The sequence below is a fragment of the Rattus norvegicus genome, chromosome X, assembly GCF_021556685.1.
Source record: "Rattus norvegicus strain SHRSP/BbbUtx chromosome X, alternate assembly SHRSP_T2T, whole genome shotgun sequence".
In the NCBI taxonomy this organism is placed as follows: Eukaryota; Metazoa; Chordata; class Mammalia; order Rodentia; family Muridae; genus Rattus; species Rattus norvegicus.
The window spans coordinates 19454237-19468493 of NC_141554.1; the positions used below are offsets into that span (position 1 = coordinate 19454237).

The following is a 14257-nucleotide window of genomic DNA, read 5'->3' on the forward strand; positions in this document are numbered from 1 at the left end:
CTTTCCTTAGCACTTCTTCTTGCTTAGATATTGGGACATGACTCTTCTGTAGTTCTTCCTAGCTCTTTCTTTGATACTTATCAGTTTTCTCTCTAAGATTCTCTGTCCACAAGCATCTAGTTTCATTCTACAAATTCTGTTTTAAGGCTAATAGTTCTGTTCACATGCTGTAGTAAATACCCTTAGCCACTACTGTTTGCCATATATGTAACTGGAGTCCACACTTTTCCCCCAGAGCCAAAATTGTCTCTCTCATTATTTAGTCCCAAACTGCCTTCATGCAAACTCTGCAACTCAGTGAGGTTACTCTGTTTAAGTTACTCTGTTTAGTTCCCTTAAGTGCTCTAATTTTCAGGTTTTATATACCATCTAACTCAGAAGACTGTGATACAAACTAAATAAAACAGCGCGGGGAGGAGTGTGTGAGCCGTTCCTAAAGATAACAGATTACCAACAACATCAGACATAACTTACTTCCCTTTACACCTTCTTATACTAATTCTTTGTCAACATTAAGATACCTGATGCTTTACCAGATATTTTTCTTAGATTTATTTATTTATTATTTATAACTACACTGTAGAGGTCTTCAGACACACCAGAAGAGGGCATCAGATCCCATTACAGATGGCTGTGAGCCACCATGTGATTGCTGGAATTTGAACTCAGGACCTCTGGAGGAACAGTCAGTGTTCTTAACCTCTGAGCCATCTCTTCAGCCCAGTTTACCGATTCTTTTCATACCTCCCTTTTACTCATCCTTTGACCAGTATTCACTAAGTACCTGCAGGCATTCTCTAAGGAACTGAGGATAAACCACTGACTAGGACAAATGCAGAAGATGTAGCCTAGTGCTTGTGTGCTTGTTTCACATTCACGGAGCCTTGGGTTTGCTCACCAGATGCACACATACAGATAGGTGGGTTAAATAAGTCACTTGCAGAATGACAAACAGTGTATGATTTCATTTATTAGAGATACTAAGAGCACTCATACTCCCAGAGACAGAAAACAGAATGGGGAGTGCAGGGGATGAGACTGAAGCAATGAAAAACTAGTTTTGATGGGAGCAAAGAATCATTCTGGATTCATGAATGAAGTTCAAAAGATATGATGTGATAATTAATATACCCAAACTCACAGGAATGTATAAAAACATGCAAACATCCAAATATTATAGTATAGAGATCTTTAGCATTCTTATATACTGTAAAAAGCAGGCAAGCAAGTATACAAAGTATTGTGAGATTAAAGAAAACTATGTAGACCATTTAATCTATTCCCTATAAGTTTTCAATTATGGTTTTCAGAATATATAGTAATATTACTCCTCTGCAAATATCTTCAATATTTTATATTATATTCCAGACAAAATTTATGCCACCAGACTAGCAAGACCTTGCACTATCTGACCTATCTTTATCTTTTGCAAAGCTCTCTCTGATACTCCATGCACAAATCATAAATCAAAATTACTTCAAAGACGAATTAGAAGAAACATATCACCTGAATTAAAGTTGTATCATAAAGATAGAATAATCAATAATCAATCAAAGCGGTAAAAAATAAGAGAAATTCTGAGCACTAAAATGAAATTAAAGGACCAGAAACAGACCAAAAAGACATGATTGGCTGATTTTTGAGAACATTATGATGGTAATTCAATTGGGAAAAATATTACTGTCAGGGTTCTCTAGAGAAACAACTTTTTACTTTTTCCATTCTTATACAATTTGATGTCTGAAATATTGGTTATAGCCATAAAAGAAGAGAAGGAAATAAAGATAATATAAATAGAAGAACAAGAAATCAAAATATCCCAATTTGCAGATGATATAATTCTCCACATAAAAGATGCTAATGACTAACCCCCCCAAAAAAAAACTATTTGAGCTTTAAAAAATATTCAGTAAAGTGGCAATATAGAAAATTAATACACAAAAGTATCATTCTCCCTACATATCAATGACGAACATACAGAAAAAGAAATATAAGTTAAGTATGTGTCATGTTGACACAAACTATAGCTATCAAACAGGAGGAAACCTCATTTGAGAAAATGACTCCATACAATTGGGCTGTGGGCAAACCTATGGAGCATTTCTTAATTAGTAATTGATAGGGGGTGGGGGCACAACCAATTATGGGTGGTGCTGTGCCTCGTGGTCCTAGGTTCCATAAAAATAAGAAGGCTAAGCACAAAAAGCTTAAACAAACAAGAATAAGCAAAACATCCTACAAAAATAATTATTTCAAATCCTATTTCAGAGCAAGTATCACATAAAGATTATGGTACTGGCACAAAAACAGTTACATCAAAGGACATAGAATTGAGAGCAAATATATAAATCCAAGCACTACAGCTACTCTAGTTTTTGTTTTGTTGTATTTTATTTTATTTTATTTATTTCATGTTTTGCCTATATCTCTGTCCATGTTTCAGTAGTATGTCTGATGCCTGCAGGCCAATAGAGGGCACCAGATCTCCAGGAAGCAGAGTTATAGAAGGTTGTAAGCTGCTGTATGGATGCTTGGAATGGAACCAGGTCCTCTGAAAGAGCAGACAGTGTGGTCTTAGCAGATGAGCTATATCTTCTGTCAGCATGCTACCTGATTTTTGACAAAAATAGCAAAAATACATGAAGAAAACAGCATGTTCAACAAACACTACTAGGAGAAGTAGATTTCAATATGCAGAAAAATGAAGCTAGATAGATTCTTAGCTCTCAGCTTGCACAGAATGCAACTACTAAGAAATCAAGGACTTCAAAGTAAGACCATATACCTCAACCTGCTAAAGGAAAAGTAGAAAATATACTTCAAATTTTAGGCACAGGTATGAATTTCTAATTAGGATTCTAATAGTAGTAGAAACATGAACAATATTTGGCAAATGGAATCTCATGAAATGAAGGAGCTTCTATGTAGCAAAGGAAACTGTCAAGTGAGGAGCCAGCACACAGACAGGAAGAAACTCTTTGCCAGCTCTATGCCCAACTGAGAATTAGTCTCTAGAAGATACAAAGAACTAGAAAAACTAAGCATCAAGATACAGTAAAATGTGGGCTCTGGAACTGTGGTGGTTGGAATAGGAATGGCCTCCAAAGGCTCATATATTTGAGTGTTTGGTCTTTAGGGAGTAGTGCTACTCGGCAGAGATTAGGAGGAATAGCCTCATTGGAGGAAGTGTCCCATTGAGTATGTGCTTTGGGGTTTCAAATGCTCAAGCCAGGCCCAGAGGCTCTCTCCCCGCTGCTGCCTTCAAGTCTGGATTAAAATTCTCAGCTACCAGGTCTGCCTGTATCCCACTGTGCTCTCCAGTCTAAGGAGAAGAGATTAAACTTCTGAAATGGTACACAAGCTCAAATTATATTATTAAGCTTGCCGTGACCATAGTGTCTCTTCATAGCAATGGAACACACGGACCAAACATCAGCTGGTACAAGGGAGCAGGGCATTGCTGTGACATGCCATGCTGCTTGTTGGCAGAGTGTGAGCTTTGAGACATTGAAGTAGAAAAGCAGTTGGATGTTTAAAGTGGGGCTTAATGGGTCACAGTAGTTGGAGCAGGGAAAACAGTGGTGCTAAAAACAATGCAGATTATGATAAACTGCCTCAAGAGGCTTCAGAGGACAAGAATATTAGCAATTGGGCCAGAGATTTTTCTTGTGATATTTTAGCCAAGAACATGGCTGCTTTTATCCCTTTCCTAAAAAAAAAAGTCTGCCTACAGCTAAATTGAAGAGAAGTGGATTAATGATAGAGGAGACTTCAAAACAGTTTAGTATTGACTAATAATCAAATAGTTATCAGTGGCCACTCTTATGCTGATTTGTAATGAAACGAGCAAATTGAGCAAGGAAAAATATAAACTGTACAGACTGAGAAGAAAGGCAGCACCAGGAAGAATAATGGAGCTAAGCCAAGTGCTCAAGGAGATAAAAATGTTTAAAGAACAGTCTGATCCTAAATGGAATAAAGGGAGTATTGGCCTCAGGGCAAGAGCACAAGCTTCTATCTTGTGAAAAGGAATTAAAGAAAAGCTTAGAGTTAGGTGTGTGGTATGTGGCCTTAATACCAGCATTGGGGAGGCAGATGCAGGTAGACTTGAGTTTGGGGCCATCATGGTCTACAGAGCAAGTTGTAGGACAGCCAAGCTTGGACAGAAAAGAAAACCATTGAAAATACAAAGCTGTTGAACATATATTTGAATGAGTTTTAGGACAAGCAGCTTGTCATAAAGCAGCTTGTCCTTTATGGCAGTGAAGAAAGCCATAAAATAAAACAAAACCACAGAAAGCTGGTGAAGATGAAATTGGATAAGAGTTTCATGTTCCAGATCTAACAAAAGAATTTGGCAGCTTTGGCCATGTGGTTCTGGTTTTAGAGTCAAGGATACCAGAAAGGGGTTGTTGAATCTCCCTCCATGATTAAGGAAAGCTGCTGAGGCCAGACATGTGTCAGGGATGTCCCTGTATATGGAGGCCCAGAGAGGCCATTGCATGAAGCTGTGAAGATGAAGCCTGAATTTCACTGGAGACTCCAAGAGATTAGAGATGACAGAGCTGTGGGATACCTTCTGAGGAAAGTTGATAACGGGGAGTGGAACCATATCAAGAGAAAGAAGTGTGTTGCAGTCAACAAAACTGAAAGGAGTTGGAAATGTGAAGAATATTTTGATATCGATCATGGAGATTCAGAATTTGGAGTTTGTCCTGTTGGATTTTGGTCTTGCTTTAGTCCAGTAATTCCTCACTCTGCTTCTTTTCCTACCTTTTAAAATGGTAATGTGTATTCTGTGCTATTGTATGTTGGAACTATATGGTCTGCTTTTTAGTTTTGATTCAACAGGACATTACCATTAAGAGATTGTCATGAGTCTCTGAAGAGACTTTGAACTTTTAAAGTGTGTTGGGACTGTGATAGACTATGGGGACTTATAATGTTGGAGTGAATGCATTTTTGCATCATCATATGTATGACTTCAAGTCTTTGAGTGTTGGTGAGCAAAATGTGGTGGTTTGAATAGGAAAGGACCCCATAGGCTTGTATACTTAAATGCCTTGTTATTAGGGGATGATGCTACTTGACAGGGATTAGGAAGTGTGGCCTTGTTGGAGGAAGTGTGTCACTGGAGGTGGCTTTGTGGTTTCAAATGTCAACCTAGGCCCAGTGTCTCTCTCTACCTAGTGCCTGCTGATCTAGATATAGAATTCTAAGTTCCTTCCCCAGCTCCATGCCTGCCTTTCTATTGCCGTGCTACCCACAATGCTGAAAATGGACTAAACTTCTGAAACTGTAAGCAGGTCCAAATTAAATTCTTTTCTTTATAAAAGTTGCTGTGATCATGATGTCTCTTCATAGCAATAGAACACTGACTAAGATCAAACAAAAATGTTTTTGCAATGAGAAATACAAACATCTGGTAACATTGAAAAGAAACATATAACACCCTTAGTCATAAGGGAAATGGAATTTGAAATTATCTTAAGATCCCATCTCCCCACAATCAGAATAGTCATAATCAGGAATTCAAATGTAAATAAATGCTGGCATGGATGTGGCCAATGAAAAACTGGTATGTACAGTTGGCAACAGAGTAAACTAGTACAGCCACTTTGGAAATCAGTCTTGAAGCTTCATGTAAATAAAACCGTCATGTAAGGCACATACCACAGCTGGGCATATCCCTAAAGGTCTTTACATATCACTACACAGACACTTGTATATTCATGTTCCTTACTACTATTTTCACAATATTTAGGAAACAGAATCCATAAAGATGCCCATCGAGTGATGGTGAAGAGATGAGAAAACTGTTGGTACATACAAGGAATTTTTTCAGATGCAAGTAAAAAATCAAATCATTATTTGCAGGGAAATTGAACTAAAAAAAATGTATACTTAACGAAGCGCTCAGGATGAAGAGGATAAATGGAACACATGTCCTCTCTCATATGTGGATTCTAGCTTTTTACCTTTTGTGTTTAACTTATAGTAATATAAATGGAATTGAGGAAACATGAAAGACACCATTGAGGAAAGATGTGGGAAGAGGGGGGAGGGTGAGAGGATGTAAGGAAACTGACAGTAGAGACTGAGAAGCTGGAAGCAGAATGATTTAAGCAGAAAGGGAGATAGAGAGTGGGGAGAATGAAAGTGTGTGTGGGGTACCATATCACCCTAGTCAAAGTAGCTGTCATCAAGATGATATGGCAATAAATACAATTAAGGACGTGTGGAAAGAAGAGTCCTTATATACTGTTGGTGGGAGAATAAATTGAAATCATTATGAAATATAGTGCAGACAATTCCCAAAAAAAGATGAAAATAAACTACCATAGGATCTAGATATGCCAGTCTTAGACATAAGTCCAAAAGACTCCATATATTCCTACATAGAAAATTGCCGTGTGCATGCTTCTTGTTTCCCCACTCACAGTATCTAGGAAATGACAACAGTCTATCAACTGTTCAATGGATAGTGAATATATAGTATATATATACAATTTTGCCCAACAAGACAGAAAAATGAAATAAAATTTGAATGAAAATGGGTGGAACTAGAAAATACTATATTGAAAGAGTTAGAAGTAGAGCAAGAAAAACAAGAAATCTATATTTGTAACATCAACAGATATCAGAAAGCTGAAAGTAAACCCATAAAAAGGGGTGCTTAAGTGATGACGGGCTAATAAAACACATGTTATATAAAAGTAGTGGGAAGGGATACTGGGGGTTCAAAGTTAAAGTGGGAATGTAGGCAGGTAGACAGGAGAGAATAGAAGGTTAGAGTACATTAATACAAATAAATGATACATAAAAAATCTTATGGTAACTCATTATTCTGTAAGCTAATAAAACTATAATTTTAAAAAGAGTCTGAACATTTTTATGGGTAGACAGTGCTTTCTCCTGATGACATAGGCTATTTAATGAAAATTCCAGTGCCAGGTGAGAGATACCTTCCCATGAGTTACTGATAAACGTGGGATATTTTCATTGATTTTTGGCTACCCACCATAAATAGAAGGGAATACCCTACTGTTGAAGACATAACACATTTCGATTCCAAGTTGTAGAAAAAGTAAAGCTAAAACTCATCTGAAAATGTCTACTCTATTTGCTGACTTTCATAACACCTGAGGTACTATGCAAAGAAAAGTCATCAATGGACCCAGAAGTGAACTCCAAATGCTGACCTGACAAGCAAGATATGCTCATTGGTGTAATATTGACATGAAAGTTTTGGAGGTAACCTTCAATTTTTGACTTGATTTGAGGCCTTCTTTATGGGAAGGAATTTAATTACCTAATGTAAACCTGGTCAGAAGAGCGTATGTCCCCATGGAAAACCTATTAATGTTATTTTCCTAAATGTTCATGTTGGTAAGCTGTCTTAGGAATTTATTTTTATACCTAGAGGTTCATATACATGTATGTAAAACACTCATGAGAATAAATGAATGTATCAAACCAGCAAGCAGTGTTCCTCCTTCTAGGTTCACGCCCTGAGCTCCTTCCCTGACTTCCCTCAGTGATGTACTATAAAGTCTAAGCTGAGACAAACCACTTTTTCTCCAAGCTGTTTTTGGTTTATGTTTTCTCATAGCAATAGAAATGTGATTAGGACACAGTGCATGGTTATTATTCCAGCATTTGTGAATCAGAGTCACATTGCCACAAGTTCAAGGCATGCCTAGTTTACATAGTAAACTCCAAGACAGCATGTGCTACCCAGCTAAATCCGGTTTTTAAAAACAAAGTTAAATCTAGAAAAGTGAGCTGATCTACAGAAATAGGAAGCCAATCACCTTTTCTGAAGCTAGAACTGGAAAAGATGAAGCACAAAAGACAGAGAGAACCAAACAATTCTTGGTATCTTGATTGTAACAGTCATTTCTGTGAGGTGACAACTACGTCAGGTAAATGAAAATTACTTTTAGGGGGCTGTGGGTTGGGATAGATGTATCAAAACTATGAAACTGTCTTTTTAATGAATCTCCTATGCTGTATATAAATATTTCAAAAAATTAAAACAACATTCACATAATCATATTGACTAGAGGAATTTTAATCTAGCAACATGGATCCTCTGATTACATCAAAATACCTTCTAGGTCTGATGGTATTTTGATCTGGCTAGAATGCAGACACGCCAAAAAATCTTTAAACCCTCTGGCTGGAATACAGACATGCCTTTAGTATACTGCTTTAAGAAAAATGACTTTGTAGAAGAAAGCAGCCATGTTTAAAAATGACATCTTATTGAGGGACAGACAAAGTGATGAATGAGAGAAAGATTTGACAGAATGAGTTAGAGATAAGATATTACCAACTCTCATGAGAACAAAGGAAAGAGAAGCTAATTAAGAGCAGTGGGGGGATCAAAATGTGAATGCTCGAGACCCCAAAAGTACAACAATGCCAAGCAACCAGAGCTTCCAGGGACTAAGCCACTACCTAAAGACTATACATGGACTGACCCTGGACTCTGACCCCATAGGTAGCAATGAATATCCTAGTAAGAGCACCAGTGGAAGGGGAAGCCCTGGGTCCTGCTAAGACTGAACCCACAGTGAACTAGTCTATGGGGGGAGGGCGGCAATGGGGGGAGGGTTGGGAGGGGAACACCCATAAGGAAGGGGAGGGGGGAGGGGGATGTTTGCCCGGAAACCGGGAAAGGGAATAACACTCGAAATGTATATAAGAAATACTCAAGTTAATAAAAAAAAAAAAAGAGCAGTGGGGGGGAGGGGGGATCAGACAGTTGGAGTCAGTTCAGTTCCTCAGTTGAGTGAGTTGGGAGTTGAATCAGTTTTTCAGTCAGTTGGGAGTTAGTGCAGAGAGTTCTTTCGTGAGTTCATGCAGTGCACTGCAGGTCAGCAGAGGCAGTTGAAGCCAGAGAATAAGGGGTCAGAAGACTAGAACACGAATTAGTATGAAACCAAAGAGCAATTCAGTCAGAGGCTGAGAGAGAAGCCAGATTGAATTACTTTGTTTGGAAAGTACTTTGAGCTAGAACAGCTGAGTTGACTAGCAAGCCAGCGTTCAGAATGAACTAGAAATAGTGAGCTTATTCAGCAGTGAGTCTCTGAGGTGACAACTACATCAGGTAAATGAAAATTACTTTTAGGGGGCTGTGGGTTGGGATAGACATATCAAAACTATGAAACTGTCTTTTTAATGGACCTCCTATGCTGTATTTAAATATTTCAAAAAATTAAAACAGCATTCACATAATCATACTGACTTTTTTTGAGGTTTCTCAAGTATGTGTGCTCTTTCCCCTAGGACATGCCTTATCCTCATTGTGTTTCCAACCTCATAGAGTGAACTCTGCCTCCCTCCTTTAAAATTAGCTTCTTCAGACCATGGATCATCAGTTAATAGTAATCACACTACTCGCAGAGGACTGGAGTTTGATTCCCAGAAGTCAGACAGTGGCCCACAATCTGTTTGGCCTCTAAGGCCACTAAGCACACATTTGGTACACAAAGACAAACCTACATAAATAAATTAAAATTTAAGTTAACATTATATACCTCTAGCTATAATAAAGCTTTCTCATAAAATCTGCAGCACCTGACATCTAATCCTTGTGTGTGTGTGTGTGTGTGTGTGTGTGTCAAAGTGAGACAGAGAGACAGAGATAGACAGTGAAGGACCAGCAGACAAACAGACAATAGAGGTTGAATCCAAGACATTGCTCATGTAAGGTGGTCCTCGAGAGTATAAGAAAGCATAGGCCCATGAGAAATACTGCAAGTACGTTTCTCCATAGTTTCTGCTTGAAACTGATGCCTGTCTTCCCTTAGTAGTGAAATGTAACCTGTAAATGAAATAAATGTATCCCTCCCCAAAATTGCTATTGTTCAAGTATTTTGATAAAGCAGTAAAAAGAAACCAGAACATGTCATTAGACAATCTCCCACTGTACTAGAACCACACACCTTTTATTTGTTTTTATGTTGAGACAAGGTCTGTTTAATTTGAGAAGGGCAGCTTTCAAATCCCTCCGTTGAACATGACAACCTTGAGCTTGAGACCTCTCTGTCTTAGCAGTACAGATGGAATTACAAGCTTTCACCCACGGATTTGTCGTGTTATTTTACTACGTAATCCACTCACTATGTAGCTGAGTCTTGACTGGAACTTGTAAACCTCTTGCCTCAGCCTGGAATATACTGGAATTCTAAGTATGTATCTAGTATACATAGCTCATGTCCTTTGCATTGTTTCTATAGCATTTCATACACATAGAAAAATATCACTAAGATGTTCACATTCTGTGCACATCAGACAATAAGGTCTGAATTGAAAGTTTCCACTAGTATCCCAATAATATGGACACTGAGAAATATCCCAGAGTGTTGGCCATGACACTGGAGAAAAAATCCTCAAGGATTCCACTTCAATTCAGTCCCCAAAATATGGTATGTGTTAGCTCTTGAAACAAGATTAGCAGTCTTCTGATTTAAGCAAAGTGAAAAGACAACAACAATCATAAAAGATTTCCCAAGCATCCAAATCCTTCAAGTGTGAGTCTTCTTTCCATACAAGTCACTAATTATATCTAACTCACATGTAGATGGGAACCAAAACACTTTGCTCATCTAATGAATTAGTGAATTCTACATTGCTCCGGGGACACAATAAGTAGGACATAGCTAGAATGCATAAGCAGACCACTCAATGATTTCATGTTGAGTTCATGTCAGAAATCATTGCTTACCATGACAACTATTTGAAAATGAGAAAAACTATTTCAAGTTGTATATACATTTCATGTGATTGGAACATTTTGAAAGAGTTGACCCACCATGTGCCAGGGAACAGAAGACGAGTCCCAGTTTGCTGAGCCCATGCATTTTTCCACTTCACAATCTAGCACAGAGTCTAGATATTATTTCCAAGTAACATATGGTATAAGATAGCACTTGTTCCACTGATTCATCTTTATCTTATTCAGCCACTGCAGTTGCCTTAATCCACTTCTATGGCCTTTTCTTTGTTTTCTTGAGTATTTTTATGTTTTTTTTAACCTTTTTCTTCTTTTTAGGAATGTTTTTCACTGTGGAAAACTTGACTAAAAGGAGATTCATGAGTCAGAATCTGTTGTACTTGATGGTTGAGAGCGCAGAAGCTGAGGTCAGACGTCTTTTGTTTTTGCACCCACATGTCTGCCAAATCTGAAACTTTAAATTCTTTAATGTTTCTCATTTTAAACTTTTTTACCTGTATATTTTGCATAATGTTCCTTTCTTCACAAATGTTATAAGAATTAAACAATATAATACATGCAAACCATCTAGTGCATACAAAATGTTTACTAGTATTATATTGTTCTTCAGTTCCTACTGTTGAATATCCAGGTATAGTTGTTCATTCATATAAGCCCCACATAGAAGGCAGAGGCAGGAAGATTGCTCCAAATTTAAGGCCACCCTAGCCTATTAAATGGCTGTCTCAAACAGTAATAGCAAAACAAAGTATTCTGGCATCAATCCCAAGCAATTTCAAATTGAGTTCAAAAATTTTAAATGAAGAAAAATTATTTAGACTGGGACATGGTATGTTCATGTTCTAATGCCTAATGCTAAGATTTTATTGAACAGGAAGTAACTATTACGCACCAGTGAAATGATCTGGGACATCTTGGTTGGCTAGGTTTGCTTTCCCTCAAAAGATTTAGAGGATTTTTGACTCAAGACACTCACGTTTTCTATTTCAATATTAACCACAAAAAAGCAAAGGGCATTCCAGACGTTGCTTCCGTAATAGCAGTAGTTATATGATCAAGGAGGTTCTTACCAAAGTCAAGGACTTTAAGGATAGGGAAGAAATTAAATCAAACTCACAAACGGGAGCAAAGGCATTCTTTGTCATTGAAATCAGCAAACATCACATATCTGTGAAGCATGAGTCACCTGTGACAATAAGATATGTACTCTGACTCATGCTGTATTTCCGATAGCATTTAAAAGGCTGGATTTTCCTAAGCTGAAGTTCAACCAGAGATATTTACTCTACAATTCTCTATCAAGTATTTTTTAGTTACTTTAGTAACGCCTGGAGTTTCAGTTGGTAAAGTAAAAGCAGACTAGAAGTCAGACGTGAAGGGACAACTCCTGTTAAAATTTTATGAAATTTTTTGTTCACTTCGTTTAAACACAATTTTATGTGGCCCAAACTGGCATTGAAATCACTATGTAACTGAGGCTGGTCTCGAACCCCCAAGTGCTAGAATCTAATGCATGTATCACCACGCCCTACAAGGAAAGCAACTTGTATTTTATAATATCTAACCATTTGAAATCCAAGGTTGTTCTTCATATGCAAGGCTCTAAATTATACAGGTCTTAAACATGTCGGTTCCCACATGGAAGATAAAGATATATCCATCAATCAGCAAGTAAATTGTGGAGCATCTATGATGGCTCTGCCAGGGGAAGTTAAAAACTGTTGACTGATCAAGCTACACAACATTCCTGTCCAGTCAACATTCCAGCATGTACAGGGATTTTAATATAACAGACATAAGCACATTTAACATGATGTCTTCTCTTGAAAAATATTTAAGTGCATGTATTAGTTTGCTTTTGCTAGCTATACTGAATTTCCAGAGGCTGCAAATTTATAAATAAAAGAGGTTTTATGTTAAATGTTCATATTAAATGTATTGATAGGAAAAAGTCTCATACGGTCTCACCCCTAACTGAGGAGCTATTAGCAGCTAAATGATGCTGGAGGAAGAATCCGTTTTCTTCAGGGATGTGACCTGTGGTAGGTTTACCATCCTCCAGTAGATAACACGATACCCAAGCACATATTAAGAGCAATAATTACTCTCAATAGGTTGAAAAATAATGAAAGGACATTAACTTTCCAGGGTAGAGGGGACCCAAGAGGAGGGGTTAGATGTGATCAATGTCTATTGATTAAACATACAAATATACAAAATATTTTCGTAGACATGTGTTAAATTCTCAAAAAGTAAATTAAAATGTAAATGCTTGAATATACAATGAGAAAACTTGCAGGGTGAATATAGCTAACAATCAGGTATTTATCGTATAATATTTGAATATGGTTTGAGTTTGTCCTCTAAGGCAATGGTTCTGAACCTGTGGGTCATGAGCCCTTTGGCAAACCGCTATCTCCAAAAAATATTTACATTATAATCCACAAGTATAGAAAATTATAGTTATGAAGAAGCAGTGAAATAATTTTATGGTTGGAGTCACCACAACATAAGGAACTCTATTAAAGGCTGGCATTGCTCTAAGAGTTCATATGTTGGATTCTGGTTGTGAGTTCAGTGATGTAGAAATGGTGGGGCTTTTAAGAGATGGTGCCCATAAGTAGCTGTCATCCCTATGGGACTCCTAAATGGTGGGAGTGGAGGCTGTTCCTGACTTTTGTGCCTACATATGAGACCCTTTCCTCCCTACTGGGCTGTCTTGTCTTGCCTTGATGTAATTCTATGTGCCTGGTCTTATTGTAACTGGTTCTGCTTTGTGTGGTTGATGTCCCTGTGAGACTGCTCCTGTCTAAGGGATGGTGAAGGGGGAATCTGGGGAAGAGGGGAGATGGGAAAGAGACTGGGGGTAGTGGAGGGAGGAAAAACTGCAGTTGGGATATATTAGAAGAAAATTTTAAAAGGAGAGATGGGAAGTCTTTTGGTCACAGTAGGCTCTGCCCTCAGAGGGAATTGAGGAAGTTGTCCAGGAACCCTGAGTTTCTCTTTATAAGAAATTGTTTTTAAAATATCTAGCTTGGCTCTTCCCCTCACTCTGGCATTTGTATCTAATAGATCCTCCTGCCACTGTGATGCTATTTACCCACTAGGAGAGACAGTTAAGAGCACCCTGAGTTGGGAATTAGAGAGACAGCTCAGTGGGTAAGAGTACTTGCTGCTCTTCCAGAGAACTCAGATTTGGATCTGAGCACCCTTTTTTGGTGCCTCACAGCCTGTAACTCTAGCTCCAGGGGACCTGACATGTCTTCTGGTCTCTCAGGATACTACAAACATGTGAGGCATAAAGATACACTCAGGTATACACCCATATACATAAAATAAATAAATGTTTAAAACAAACAAAAATAGCCAATAAAAAATAAGTGTTCCAAGTACGGTCAGTGTACAAAGTTTGGGATTTTTTTATCTCTCAAATGTGGAATTAAACCTCTTTTAATGCACTTAATAATTCATGCACTTAAACATTTCTCAAGGACGGATGGCATGTAATATTAA

At 37.8% G+C, this 14257-nt stretch overlaps 1 protein-coding gene across 11 annotated transcripts in view; it reads right to left on the reverse strand.

The window, feature by feature from the left end:
* Window positions 1-14257, reverse strand: part of Sytl5 (synaptotagmin-like 5) — a 243631-nt gene that overhangs the window by 152811 nt on the left and 76563 nt on the right.